The sequence below is a fragment of the Aotus nancymaae genome, unplaced genomic scaffold, assembly GCF_030222135.1.
Source record: "Aotus nancymaae isolate 86718 unplaced genomic scaffold, 86718_ANA_hifiasm-v0.15.2.pri h1tg000014l, whole genome shotgun sequence".
Lineage (NCBI taxonomy): Eukaryota > Metazoa > Chordata > Mammalia > Primates > Aotidae > Aotus > Aotus nancymaae.
Genome location: NW_026988425.1, coordinates 45,555,781 through 45,569,813, shown reverse-complemented (window position 1 = coordinate 45,569,813; position 14,033 = coordinate 45,555,781).

The window sequence follows — 14,033 nt, the reverse complement described above, 5'->3', positions numbered from 1 at the left end:
TTTTGAAATTTGCAAATAGTTTTATGTAGTTATAATATTTCTATCATTCAAAAATAATATAAACAATTTGGAAGAATAAAGAAGCAAACAAATATAATAAAGGAAGCTTAACACAAAATGTTTCTGCTATAAAAATGTGTTTATAAAACTAATCAGAGAGGAGTCCAGTTCTCATCAATTGAGATTTATCCTTTAGTAAATTTTAGATGAGTTTCTTATTAAGTGAGTATGATACAAAATATATACAGGAAAATAAAACCTTTAAGGTGCAGAATCAGTAATGATTGTAAAAAACACAAACAAACAAAAGGTGCATTTAGCTCTGCATTCACTGTAAAACAGCGCCATTTGAAAGCCCCAAACCAAAAACTTAATTTCCTGTTCCCTGCACTTACTTGTTGTCCCTTTAACTAAGCAGGAGTTGTTGACATTTCAGTTGTGGGTCAAGTTGTATACTCCTATAAATAACTTATTTTCATCAAAAGTTTAATTTTCTTTTTGTTCCTGTGCACTTTCAGAATATTTTCAAAAAAGACTATTCGCTGGATAGAGTATCCAGCATGGGCTAGATAATCTGTTCTGTTGGTTTCTAAGTCCCTGTGGGATACATTTTATTAGCTCCATTTTACAGATAAGAAAACTGAAACTCAGAGAGTTTTGGTTATTTACCTAAGGTCACTTGGGTAGTGAGTGGCAGGGTGAGAACGGGAGCACAGGCCCATGGGACTCCAAAGCTCTCTTTCCCTTGCACTGGTTGTCTCCCTGGAAAGCTAAATATTTGGTGATGGCAGCTGTTAGGCCTCTGAAGGAGATCATGATGCTCTTAGTTCAGATTTTTATTGCTAAGAAAAAATGTGGTAAAGCCCTTAAAAAAGAGGTCAGTGGTATTATTCATGTCTTTGGTCTTCTAGGCACTGAAATGAATATTTCTACATACAACGCACCACCCTTCGTGTCCTAGATGATGGAGACATTAATAATATATGGTTATTGTTCTCTAGGGTCTAATAAACACTTTGGGGAGAAAAGGCCTACGATGTGTGAGAGAAACAACCATTAGGGTTTTCTGGCGGCAAGCAACACAAACCAACTCAGGCCAATTTCAGCTAAAAACCATTTTCGTTGGAAGAGAATTGGAGTAACCCAGAAAGCTGAAGGAAAAACTGCACAGCCAGGCCACATAATGAACAAGAACATAGCAGCTTCAAAACTTAAATAGCTGTATTATTTATTGATAACACTTATTTAGCACTTTTTCTGTGCCTGGCCCTGTTCTAAGTGTTACATATATTAGCATCTGTAATCCACACCACAATGCACTATGATAGGTACTATTAGCATTATTACTATAAGGAAATTGAGGCATAGAGAAATTAAGTAACTTGCCCAAATCTCACCACTATCTTCAGGGCTCCACTGAATTCTGAAAGATTTTCATTTTTGTGACACTTTCCTCAAGATTAAGTTTCAGGAAGTCTAATTTGGGTGATGTCCCTGACTTTAGCCAAGAGATGGGCAGTAGTCCTCCGAGAAGATGATGGTACTAGAAGAAATTGGATAGGTAAAAATAACAGATCTCCCCGGTATTTTAGAGATGTTAAAAGCAAGCTGTGGAGAAAGAAGGCATTTTTATGTACCAGTTGGGTTACAAGCTTTGAGGTTCAAAGATCTTTCCTCATTTTGTTGGAATCTCACACCAGGGAGATTTGGAACCAGTCATTAAAGCACTAAGCTAGACTGACTCTGTTTCCCAGTGATTGTAGGATGTCATGTAGGCACTTCTTTAGCAAAAGGAGAGGACAGAACTGAGACCCTAAGATGGGAAAAGCAGTCTGCAGATGCCGACGGTTACTAAAAGGTATCTGGGAAATCCTCTATTTGTTAGGGTCCTGACTGGTCTCCTTTAACATCAGGGTTAAAATGGTCACAAATTGAGGATACACAGATATTAATGTAGCATTTCTTAACTGAATAGTATCTTTTACAGCATCTCATCTTCTCGTCTGCAGCCTATCACCCTCACATGGTTCTCCCACTCACATCCTTCAATCTGGGCTTCCCTCCTTGAAAAAGGGAGCAGCCAACTTCAACAAAGCATTCATTCATGTGTTCATTCAACTCGTATCTGTAACTCTCATGCTATGTGAACGTGACAGAAACTCTTTCTACCCTAATGTCTGAGTGAACAGTCTTAGTGGGGAATACAGAAGAGTAATCCGGCCATGATAGTACAGGGTGTTACCTGCGATAGAGGGGATTGTAGTGGGTGCTACGGAAGCACAAACAAGGGCCATCTGACAGAGTCTACAGTAGTAAAGAAGGCTTACTGGGGCTGGGCATGGTGGCTCACGCCTGTAATCCCAGCATTTTGGGAGACTGAGGCAGGCAGATTGGTTGAGCTCGGAAGTTCGAAACCACCCTGGCCAACATGGTAAAACCCCAGCTCTGCTAAAATACAAAAAAATTAGCTGGGCATGGTGGGGCAAGCCCGTAATCCCAGCTACTCAGGAGGCTGAGGCGGGAGAATCACTTGAGCTCAGGAGGTAGAGGTTACAGTTGAGCCGAGATCACACTACTGCACTCCAGCTTGGGCAAAAAAGTGAGACTCCATCTCAAAAAAAAAAAAAAAAAAAAAAAAACAAAGAAAAGAAGAAAAAAAAAAAAGAAGGGTTACTGAAAGAAGTGATTCTTAAAGGAGAACTTGAAGACTTGGAGGGAAAAAAAAAGCCGAGGTTGGGGAAAGAAGTGTATCAGGCAGAGGAATACTTAGGTATAAGCCCAACCAAGGGAGCTGGGGCCTATAATGAGAGGAAGGGGCTGTCTCTAATGCTTTAATCTGCTTGAGACAGGGAATAAAACAGACCCAGAAGTAATCATACTGTCAACTGAATTAAAATAAGAGCCAGACAGGAGGCTCTGTCTGGCTTTGGTGGAGATTCTGGATTCTCAGAATCATCCCAACAGTGAGAATTGCAAAGACCTTCTCAGGAGACAGAGGATTTTGAATGAGTCTGGGGAGATGAATATTTTCAATCAGCAGAAGTAAAGGAAAGGGCATATCTGCAGAAAGAAAGGGTGCATTGCAGGAGGAAAGGCTTGGGGTAGACCAGGGTAGCCACTCCTTGTTTTGATTCCTTTGTACAATCTTTCACCTGCCTAGATTTGTGTCCACCAACTCTACATTTTGTTTGTTGCTTCCTTATTCATTCTTCTAGATTTCTGTGAGTACATTCTCCACAAAGATGTCCAGACTAGCAGAGGTAGAAATAAGTGTCTTTCTCTGTGCTATCAAAGTTATTGTTTCATTTCTTTTTGTATTCTCTAGGATTTAGCACAATTCCGAAAACATACTAAGTGTTTAATGGTTTTGATGAGTCAATTTATTAATTAACTAGTGAGCGTATGGGCAGACAGGCTGGCAGAGGAGTGTAGTTCTGGAGGGAGACTACTTGGATTCAAATTCTGGTTGTGCTAGTTTCTAGATATGTGATCTTAGGCCAATTAGGTCAACCTCAGCTTTTTTGTTGGTAAGACAGAGATAATAATAAAATCTCTTCTAGGTTTCTTGGAAAATACAATGTGAGGGACTTAGCAGAGTGCTTGGCATAGAGTGAGCATGTAACATATTTCAGTTCTGTTGCTAGTACTGATATAATAATATAATATCTTCTCTCTCATGCTCTGCACATATATGGCCACAATATGGAAGAAATCCACAAAAATTTGGCAATTGTATGAAAAAGCCATCAGACAAAGGCCAGAATGTTTCTTAACTTAATCAAGAAGGAGTGACAATGAGGATAGAAAAGTAAAGTTGGCCGGGCGCGGTGGCTCACACCTGTAATCCCAGCACTTTGGGAGGCCAAGGAGGGTGGATCATGAGGTCAAGAGATCGAGACCATCCTGGTCAACATGGTGAAGCCCCGTCTCTACTAAAAATACAAAAAATTAGCTGGGCATGGTGGCGCGTGCCTGTAATCCCAGCTACTCAGGAGGCTGAGGCAGGAGAATTGCCTGAACCCAGGAGGCGGAGGTTGCAGTGAGCCGAGATTGCGCCATTGCACTCCAGCCTGGGTAACAAGAGCGAAACTCCGTCTCAAAAAACAAAAAAAAGAAAAGTAAAATTAAACCTGGGCAGCTCTGTTAGACAAGTCCACACTTAGTACTAGAAGTTAATGAGTTAATGTGCTCCCTGGAATTGATGATGAGATTGCCGGAAGTCTCCACCAAGGCCAGAAAACCATTGCAGAATAAAAAGAGAAGAAACACAATTATTGGCATTTCCCTGTTGTCTTTTCTCCCTCAGCGCGTGTTGACATGCTCCTTCACACCATGCTGAACCACCTGCGTGGTATTCCACTTGGCCTGCCTTTCCCTATGTTCCTAGTTCTGAAAAATCCAAAAGAAACTCCATTCTGGCTTATTCACTCAGAAGTGGTAAATAAAAATATAATTAAATTAAAAAACTTGTTCCTTAAGTTACTACACATTTATTCAAACACTATGGAAAGTTTCTATTTGTTGCAGGTATAGAAATACTTAAACAGGCCTGGCGCGGTGGCTCACGCCTGTAATCCCAGCACTTTGGGAGGGCGAGGCAGGTGGATCACGAGGTCAAGAGATAGAGACCATCCTGGTCAACATGGTGAAACTCCGTCTCTACTAAAAATATAAAAAATTAGCTGGGCATGGTGATGCGTGCCTGTAATCCCAGCTACTCAGGAAGCTGAGGCAGGAGAATTGCCTGAACCGAGGAGGCGGAGGTTGCAGTGAGCCGAGATTGCGCCATTGCACTCCAGCCTGGGTAACAAGAGTGAAACTCCGTCTCAAAAAAAAAAAAAAAAAGAAATACTTAAACAAAATGGAGAGCCTTATTCTAATAGAAACAATCATTTTCATTTCAAGAGAGGTAGCTGATTGATTTATGTTAGGTAGCATTTCAGACAGCATGGGGCAGATACATCAGGAAACTACTAAAACTATAGATAATCATCTATTCCTCTCATAACCAGGTGTGACCTCAGTAATGATTTTCAGATCTCATGACTACTTCTAACAATGATCATAACAAATGAAAGGGAAGAAGAATTTGCAAATATATGAGTACAGTAAGCATGTCATACAGTTATTACGTAGCATATGTTTAACTCCTGGCACTTGTGTTTTTGGTGTAACTGTATAATATGGATGTTAACAGCACCGTCTCAGAACCCAAACATCTTTCGATTCAAATCCCTTTTCACCCTTGTTCCCAATGTGAACTTGGATAAATTACTTAGTTCTCTAAGTTCAGTTTATTTATTTGTACAATGAAGCTGCAGTAGTACAAACGATTAAATAATTTTGTTTGGTTATCAATCTGCACTATTTGAAGTAAAATTAATAAATATGTAATTGAAATCTGGAGTTAATCTTTTGGTGCCAATTTCTTCTGCATCATGTGGATACATGTACATTTCTGACATACGTGTGCACACAAAGCACCTGCACTCTCCAGAATGCCAAAGCCAATAAATGCACAATCCTACAAAGCTATACATTCCACTCTCTCATTCATGTGCATTTATAACATCTCACTCTAATAAGACGTTTATGTTTTATTCTTTTCCTTTTTACTTAATGCAAAGAAACATTAGCATATTTAATAGTGGTTGTCTTCTGGTGCTAATCTCAATCTCTTAGATTATTTAAGAAAATTGTTCCAGAGTGGCAGGTTGAACTAACAGGAATCTACAATTCATTTTAGGAACAAACAGGAGAATGTCCAGGAGGTTTCTTTGGAAAATAATTTATCACTGACTTATCACTTTTCTCTTTCAACTAGATAAGGTCATCCAGGTATCTAGGGTGGTAGAGAAATAAGAATAAATGATAGCTGTGAGATTATTTCATCAGTCTTCTAGCTTTCATACTGCTGTTTTTATGTCCCCTTGGGTTAATGAGAAGTAGCTTGTCTGATGCTGGAGAGGATGTGGAGAAATAGGAACACTTTTACACTGTTGGTGGGAGTGTAAATTAGTTCAACCATTGTGGAAGACAGTGTGACGATTCCTTAAGGACCTAGAAATAGAAATTCCATTTGACCCAGCAATCCCATTACTGGGTATATATCCAAAGGATTATAAATCGTTCTACTATAAGGACACATGCACACGAATGTTCATTGCAGCACAGTTTACAATAGCAAAGACCTGGAACCAACCCAAATGCCCATCGATGATAGACTGGACAGGGAAAATGTGGCACATATACACCATGGAATATTATGCAGCCATCAAAAACGATGAGTTCGTGTCCTTTGTAGGGACATGGATGAACCTGGAAAGCATCATTCTCAGCAAACTGACACAAGAACAGAAAATCAAACACCGCATGTTCTCACTCATAGGTGGGTGTTGAACAGTGAGAACACATGGACACAGGGAGGGGAGCATCACACACCGAGGTCTGTCAGGGGGAAATATGGGAGGGACAGAGCGGGGTGGGGAGTTGGGGAGAGATAGCATGGGGAGAAATGCCAGATATAGGTGATGGGGAGGAAGGCACCAAATCTCACTGCCGTGTGTGTACCTATGCAACAATCTTGCATGTTCTTCACATGTATCCCAAAACCTAAAATGCAATTAAAAAAATTAAAAATTTAAAAAATTTTTTAAAAAAGTAGTTTGTCTTTATTCTTTAGTTTAGATAACCATATATTACTTACTGTTTTTAGGTACTAGACCGAACCAAACCATGTTGATCATAGCAACAAAAATGCTAACACAACTTTGCCAAATAATGTTTAAATGGTGAATTCAAGAAGAAAGATTACAGAAACCACTTTTTGGCATTCTGCACACAAAACAAGCTAGTTGACTCAATTTTTTACTTTTCCTCTAAACCCAATGACATTATGCTGACATTTCTTGATATTAGAACTGACTATGGCAAAATGAACACACAAAGAAAAATCTTTTGTATTTTCTAAATAAATTTTGGAAACAAGAAGGACAAATAGCTTTATGCATATTTAGGGTCAGAAAACTTAGTAAAGAGATTGTTTATTTTAATTCAAACTACATTATTGGTTTACACATATGTCCTCATTCAGTGGCCATCAAGTGTGCTTGAAAATTTTATTGACATATACAGTGATAATTTTCTCCAAAGCACATTTTATTCTGAGATGGCACCATTGTGTTGGACAAGAATTGGATGTGAAGCTAAAAATTACGTTTCACTACATGTGAAAGTAACCAGTTTCCTGCTATGTGAGTTTTTTCCTTATAAATCCTTAGGCAAGAGAGTTTTTGTAAATGATGAGTAAAATATCAAAAGTATGGTAAACTTACGATTATCTTTTTTCGAATTTCAGCTTTGAACATCTTTGGTGAATATTAGCCACTCGGTAACAGATTTCCAAAATTGTTATTTAGTCTTTTGGTTTACTGATCTAAATCAAGTTTGGATTCTTAAATATATACACATATACCTAGATAGTTACGGTTATTAGCTGTTACTATTTTAGTTTTTCTACATTTTTGTTGTTGTTGTGTGGTTTTTTACTTTGTTTTGTTTGTTTGTTTGTTTGTTTTTGAGATGGAGTCTCACTCTGTTGCCCAGGCTGGAGTGCAGTGCCACAATCTCAGTTCACTGCAACCTCAGCCTCCCAAGTTCAAGCAATTCTTCTGCCTCAGCCTCCAAGTAACTGGGACTACAGGCACACACCACCATGCTAATTTTTGTATTTTTCATAGAGATGAGGTTTCACTATATTGGCTAGGCTAGTTCGAACTCCTGACCTTGTTACCCACCTGCCTCTGCCTCCCAAAGTGCTGGGATTATAGGCATGAGCCACTGTGCCGGCCCCTAAATTGTTTTTTCTTCAATATTTCCTTGAATAAAGTATTTTCAGAAAGGAATATTTGCATGGTTTTTACTAGAAAGTGAGAATTTAACATAAACATTATATAATTCCATTTTATTGTGTGATCTACTAATAAAAATATAGTGAAATTTTAATAGAAATTAATTTGGCATATAATAATGCAGTTATTACATTACAGATTACATCATTTCAAAAGCAATATGGTATGTTTGAAATTTGGAAAAATATAGATTTCTATAATGAAACTAACTTCCTGTACTACTTCTCTTCTAAAATGTTTTAAAACCTGTGTTCTTATATTTATATCAAGAATATTTAGACATTTTATCCTGAATTCCAGGATGCTGAAGTCCTTAAAAAATGAACTCTCAAATTTTTTTGTATTATTATGTAGAGAGATACAAAGTGCGAACAGGTTATGTGATTCACATAAAATATTGTAAAACTAGACATATTTTATTGGCTATTTTTTAACTTCAGAATTCTATACAAGGGGTTAAAAGTGGCCAAAGAAATATGTCTATATCTTAGCAATGATTTTTTAATGTAACAAATTTGGGTCATTTATCTCATTGTTTTGATGTGATTTTAGACTTTTACAAGTTCAGTTGTTATTTTTACTTCACAGAATATTGATATGCTTATCAATGTATGTACATACATGTTATGTGTATATATGTGTATATATGTTAGAGTACCTAGAGTGTAGTTATGTGTATATATACATATATATATGTTAGAGTACGTAGAGTATATTTGATGTGTACATGTATTGATAAATTTATCATATATTGATAAGCTTATGCATCTGTGCAATTTCTTGTATATATACATTACAGTGCATATCTCTAATATATACAGAAAATTGCATAAATGGGTAAAAATCATAAAGTTCATGAAATAGTAATATGAAGTCTTCATGATGTAATGGAAAGTACCCTCAATTAGAAATCAAAAGAATTTTGAGCTCTTAGGCAAACCAGTTAGCCTCTATTTACCCTTAGTTTTTCTTATTTATAAAATGCAATCCCATAGGAAAACACAAAGGAAATTGGCATAGAATTACTGAGAGATACACATACATTAAATACATATACATGCACAGAGGGGTACAAATAATAAAGTTTATAAAATAGTCATATGAAGTCTTCATGGTGTAATGGAAAGAACCCTCAGAAACCAGAAGAATTTTGGGTTCTTAGGCAAGCCATTTAGCCTCTATTAACCCTTAGTTTTTCTCATTTTTAAAATGCAACCCCATAGGAAACCACAAAGGAAATGGGCATAGAATTGCTGAGAGATACACATACATTAAATTTACATGAGTGAAAAGTAGTTTTTAAAATGTGCTTTATTTTGAGGATCAGATACAAGTATTTTTATTTTCTCTTGCCAATTAAGGTATCTTGAGCTCTTTCAAATGTTTCATATTTGTGGTTTTGATTCAGTAATTTAAAAGAGGTGGGAACTTCCATACGAAAGACACATTGAAATTGCCATGATGAAAATTGATACTCACTCACTTAATAACTTTAGTAAGTAACCTAGCACTATTGTCCTTTCCTTGACTTTGGAAGAAAATAGGTATTACCTAACAAAGAAGAGTCTTCTCTCTTTCCTTTGAAGTCCCTTCAATTCTCATGATAAGTCATTTAATGATTTGGGGGAACATTGATTTGGAATGATCCATACTCTTAATATAAACACAGGAACTCTAGGGAGTAGGCTTGGTTGGTTATCACATTTCTATATTATTGCAATATTGCATGCTATTTTAAGCATGCTTAAAAGAGGCAGACTTTTAATTTAAGAAAAATATGATATAAAAATGAACATTAGATCTGACCTTGGGAAATCTATCCTTATGTTTTCATTGTCCATGCATTATTATGAAAAAGCCAAGCATCAAACAATGATATGCACTGGTCCAAGTTATGGAAAATTCAAAGTACCAAAATACAAAACAATATGAGCGGACCTGATATATTTAATTATCTTATATGGAACTTACATTAGAAATTTTCAAGCAACATAGCATCACTGAGCCTCACTCATACATACAGATATTCATATTGTGTGTCAGACACTTGAGAAAAACCCAAAATTTAAAATTTAATATATGCTCACTCTAAGAAATACATTTCTTTTTAAATAAAAAAAATGTAGAACAAAGCTAATAATTATCATTTTCATTTATCATGTATGCTTTTCTTTTTGTTTCTTCTTTTGAATTTTTAACACTCAAGTTTGGAGACTCTTTATTGGTGTGTTGGCGAGTTTGAACATATACCTAATTAAAAAAAAATAAAAATCAGCAACAGCCACAAAGCCATGTCACCAAACAATAAATACTGCTTCCCTCTAAAATATCACTTAAAGATGAATACATTTCGGGAGTTGAAAGGTGGCGGCGCACCTGCGGCACAACCTTAAATGAAAAATAAAGACAACTGGGTTGAAGGGTGCCTTTCCCTCTTCAAAATAAAATTCTTTACAACATACAAGACAAATGGCACAAAAGTGAAAGGGCAGTGATGCAGATTGGATAGGCTTACAGCGTAATTGAATTAAGGCTTGTGTGCCACATATGACCACAAAGCAGGCCTATGGCTCCAGCCTGCTGAATGGAGGTGGCTGGCCTGTCAATAAAGACCCTTTAAACTGGTTAAATGCATCATAAGCGTGTGCAGAGAGCTTTCTAGCTAACAGGTGGCTGAGTAAACCTCAGCTGGTGCCACACAGCGCTGTCACATTGACCTTCTTTAGGATAATTTCAGTCCTTTTTTTTAAAAAAAAATTTGTTACTGTACTTGCTGTGGTGAAAACAATTTAGGGATGAATAATTTCCTTTGGTCCCTACAGGCACCAGTGGCTCTCTTTCTCACCCTTTCCCTTTTTTTTTCTTGTACTCTCTCACCCCCTCTTTTTCTCGGTCTTGCAACTGAATTTACATAAAGGAACAGTGACAACAGCAAGCTGAAAGGCATAGCTGGTGGGAGGATTAAGTATATCATTGAAAGGAATTATGTTGTAAATGACTGGGAGGGGTAGGGGCTTCTGTTCCTTGGTCCCATCTGGTCCTTAAAGAATACCTTGTTGTAATTACCCCCAGATGGTTTGTGCTACACTGGGGTCTGGACCGCCAGGTGCCACTGTGCCCTGCTGAGTGTGATATTCATTGCTACATGCAGTGACAAAAATGGACTTTATTGAAACCTAATTTCTTCCAGGGTATTATACAAATATGAAATGAACCTAGTTCATCGAGAGAGAGCTTTGTTTGTTTCCAAGCCGAAACGGTCTCACCTAAGATAGGGCCGCCTGGTTATTTCACTTTTAACAACTCTCCTAAAAAGAAGAACAAAAACAGTTTACAATGTGTGCTGGGTTTAGTTCAGTATTTTAGATAATGAAAATAGTCAGAATCGATGGCAGGTTTTTATTCCTGGCTGTTAGGCAGTTTTACATTCATATCTACCTAAAATTTTCAAGACCATGTTTCAAGTATTTTATTATTCAAATTAGCAAGAAGTAAAGTGAATTATAGCATCCAGGGCATAAACACGTTTTGATATTAGCGAGTGTATGCTTATATAACTTAAAATTTAATTACACATTATTTACTATAAAATACAGCTCATCAGCTAATTTTAAAAACAAATGAGCATTTGAGTTGCACTTTAGCGATGATATAGAAAAATAAGAAAATGATAAGTAACTATTAAAAGTTAGCTGTGTGTTGCACAAAAGTGGAATTTTACAAAATTATGCTTATATTAACTATCACGAAATTTAACTTTTAATTTTAATATTGTTTATACATTTTAGAAGCATCAGTAATCTGAAAGTGAAGGTAAACATCGTAATTTTATGTTTTCTTTATATTCAGTTTATTTTATTCTATGACGTTTGCAATATGTCTAATAATTCTTATGTGAGAATTGCATAACAGAATTTCTTTCAGATCTTGCCAAACTAAAAAACAAAATATTCCTATATTCTACGTTTTTCTTGTTGTAACTTTGCATATATTAACATTTTAGCAAAGTTACTGAAGTTCATTACTTTTTTAAATTTTCAATGTAGAATCTGGACAATTTTAATATGAAAATAAAACTTGAGAATTAAAAGGAAGAGCAGAAAATGGAAATTTTTATACTCCTTTTGTTTTCTACCATAATAGTTATAATTTTTTAATGTCATCATGGTTTTATTTATTTATTTATTTATTATTATACTTTAAGTTCTGGTGTACATGTACAGAACATGCAGGTTGGTTACATAGGTAGACACATGCCATAGTGGTTTGCTGCATCCAACACCCTGTCATCTACATTAGGTAATTTTTATGTAGTATAAAGAAAACACACACAGGGTTAATCTTAGTAAGAATATTTTTCTTTAATATATTTAAGCAATCTGTTAAACTATGTGTTGGCTAAAAATCAAAATGCTTCTTGATGCATATATAAGAGAGATTTAAATATATAGACAGTCAAATAGAGGGAATGGTTTTAAATACTGGTAAATTATGTGTCAGGAGCAATTGTTTTGCAACACAACTTTGTTGAATAGATTTTATGTACTTTGTGAATGAAATTTTGAGCTGACAGCTTTTCTGTCTATGAATATAGTCCCAATATTCTATCCAAATTTTACTGTATCTTTGAGGTAGAGTTATTCTATTAGTATCCATAATATACATAACAATATTTAGGAAGATAATGTGAGAGGTAAAATAGTTTTGAAGGAAGAACCAGACTTGAGCTCTAGCTCCAGCCTGGTGCTCAGAGCCCCCTGATCGTGATCGCCAATTTAAACTTCATTAAACTTCAGTTTCCTCTTGCAAAATGCTTGTAAAAGAGCTTGATTACAAGATCAGCTTTGTGTTTTTAAAGCTATGTGTGTTTGGTGTTATTGTGAAGGAGTGTAGGACTACAGTAGTCCAGGTATTCATGATTAGGACTTGAGTAATGGCAGGTTGGATGGAATGGAGCAGAGTGGAGGAAGACTTTTAACAGTGGGAAGAAATAGAAGTGAGAATTTTTAAGTATTCCATCCTTTTTTTTTTTTTTTTTTTTTTTTTTTTACTTTTGAAGCATTTTGGAACACTTCTGTAAATATTGTATTAGGATATTTTTTAAAGTAAGAGATTTCAGTTGCAGTTATTTTTTCTTCTTTCTCCATTTTAATTCTCTTCATTGAGCCAAGCATTTCCAGGGAACCTGGTTCCTTGATACTTAATCACTTGGCAAAGGGAATTGAGAAGATTAGCACAAAAGCATAAGAAATTCCTATGCTTTCTTTCCTAACATACTTAATGTTCAGGTTTCCAGATAATCTGGCTTAACCTTTAGACAATTACTTGGCAAAATAATGGTTTTTGGCCTCTATGCTAAAACATTAGAAGACGAAGTTACTCTGCAGCAACTATGGTTGATTTAAGATCCTCCATTTATTGAGTAATGCCAATTTAATGGGAGCATCACTAGGATATTCTGCACACACACACACACACACACACACACACACACAGACATTTAATAGGCTTATAGGTCTTAGCAAATGAAAGTCATAGTTCATGATATTTGGAAAGTGAAGAATAAGTTTTGTGAATAATTTTGTTAGAGTTTCAAAAGCATCCATTTTCAATAATACATTCAGCTTAAGACATAATAATCCGTATTATCCTTATACGCATATAATGAGATGCTCTTACTATTCTTACATGAAATTAATAGATCTTGGAAGATTAATAGTCTTTAAGATTGTCAACTCAAACTTTTTATTCCTTACAATGATTTCTTCTACCTTAAACTTATACATTTATACAGCAGTTGTCTAGATTTTTAATATAATCCAAGTAAATCTTTACAAAGCAACTAATTTTAATGTGGAGATGCTCTGATTACTAAAAAGCAGTCCTCACTTTAAGTTGAAATGTGCCTTTTTATAATTTAGTTTCCTGTTATTTTAAGAACAATTCTTTTTTCCACCTGAGGAAACACTATTGGTAGCAAAAATTAGATATTGCAACGTATTTTTTAATTCTAGCCCTTTTCAGAATTCTTAAGACTCTAGATGTGCCTTCTTAACTTTTTCCCAAAATGTCCTCTTCATGCTCTAAAACATTTCGGAGGAATCTTCCACCTGCACTGAGATT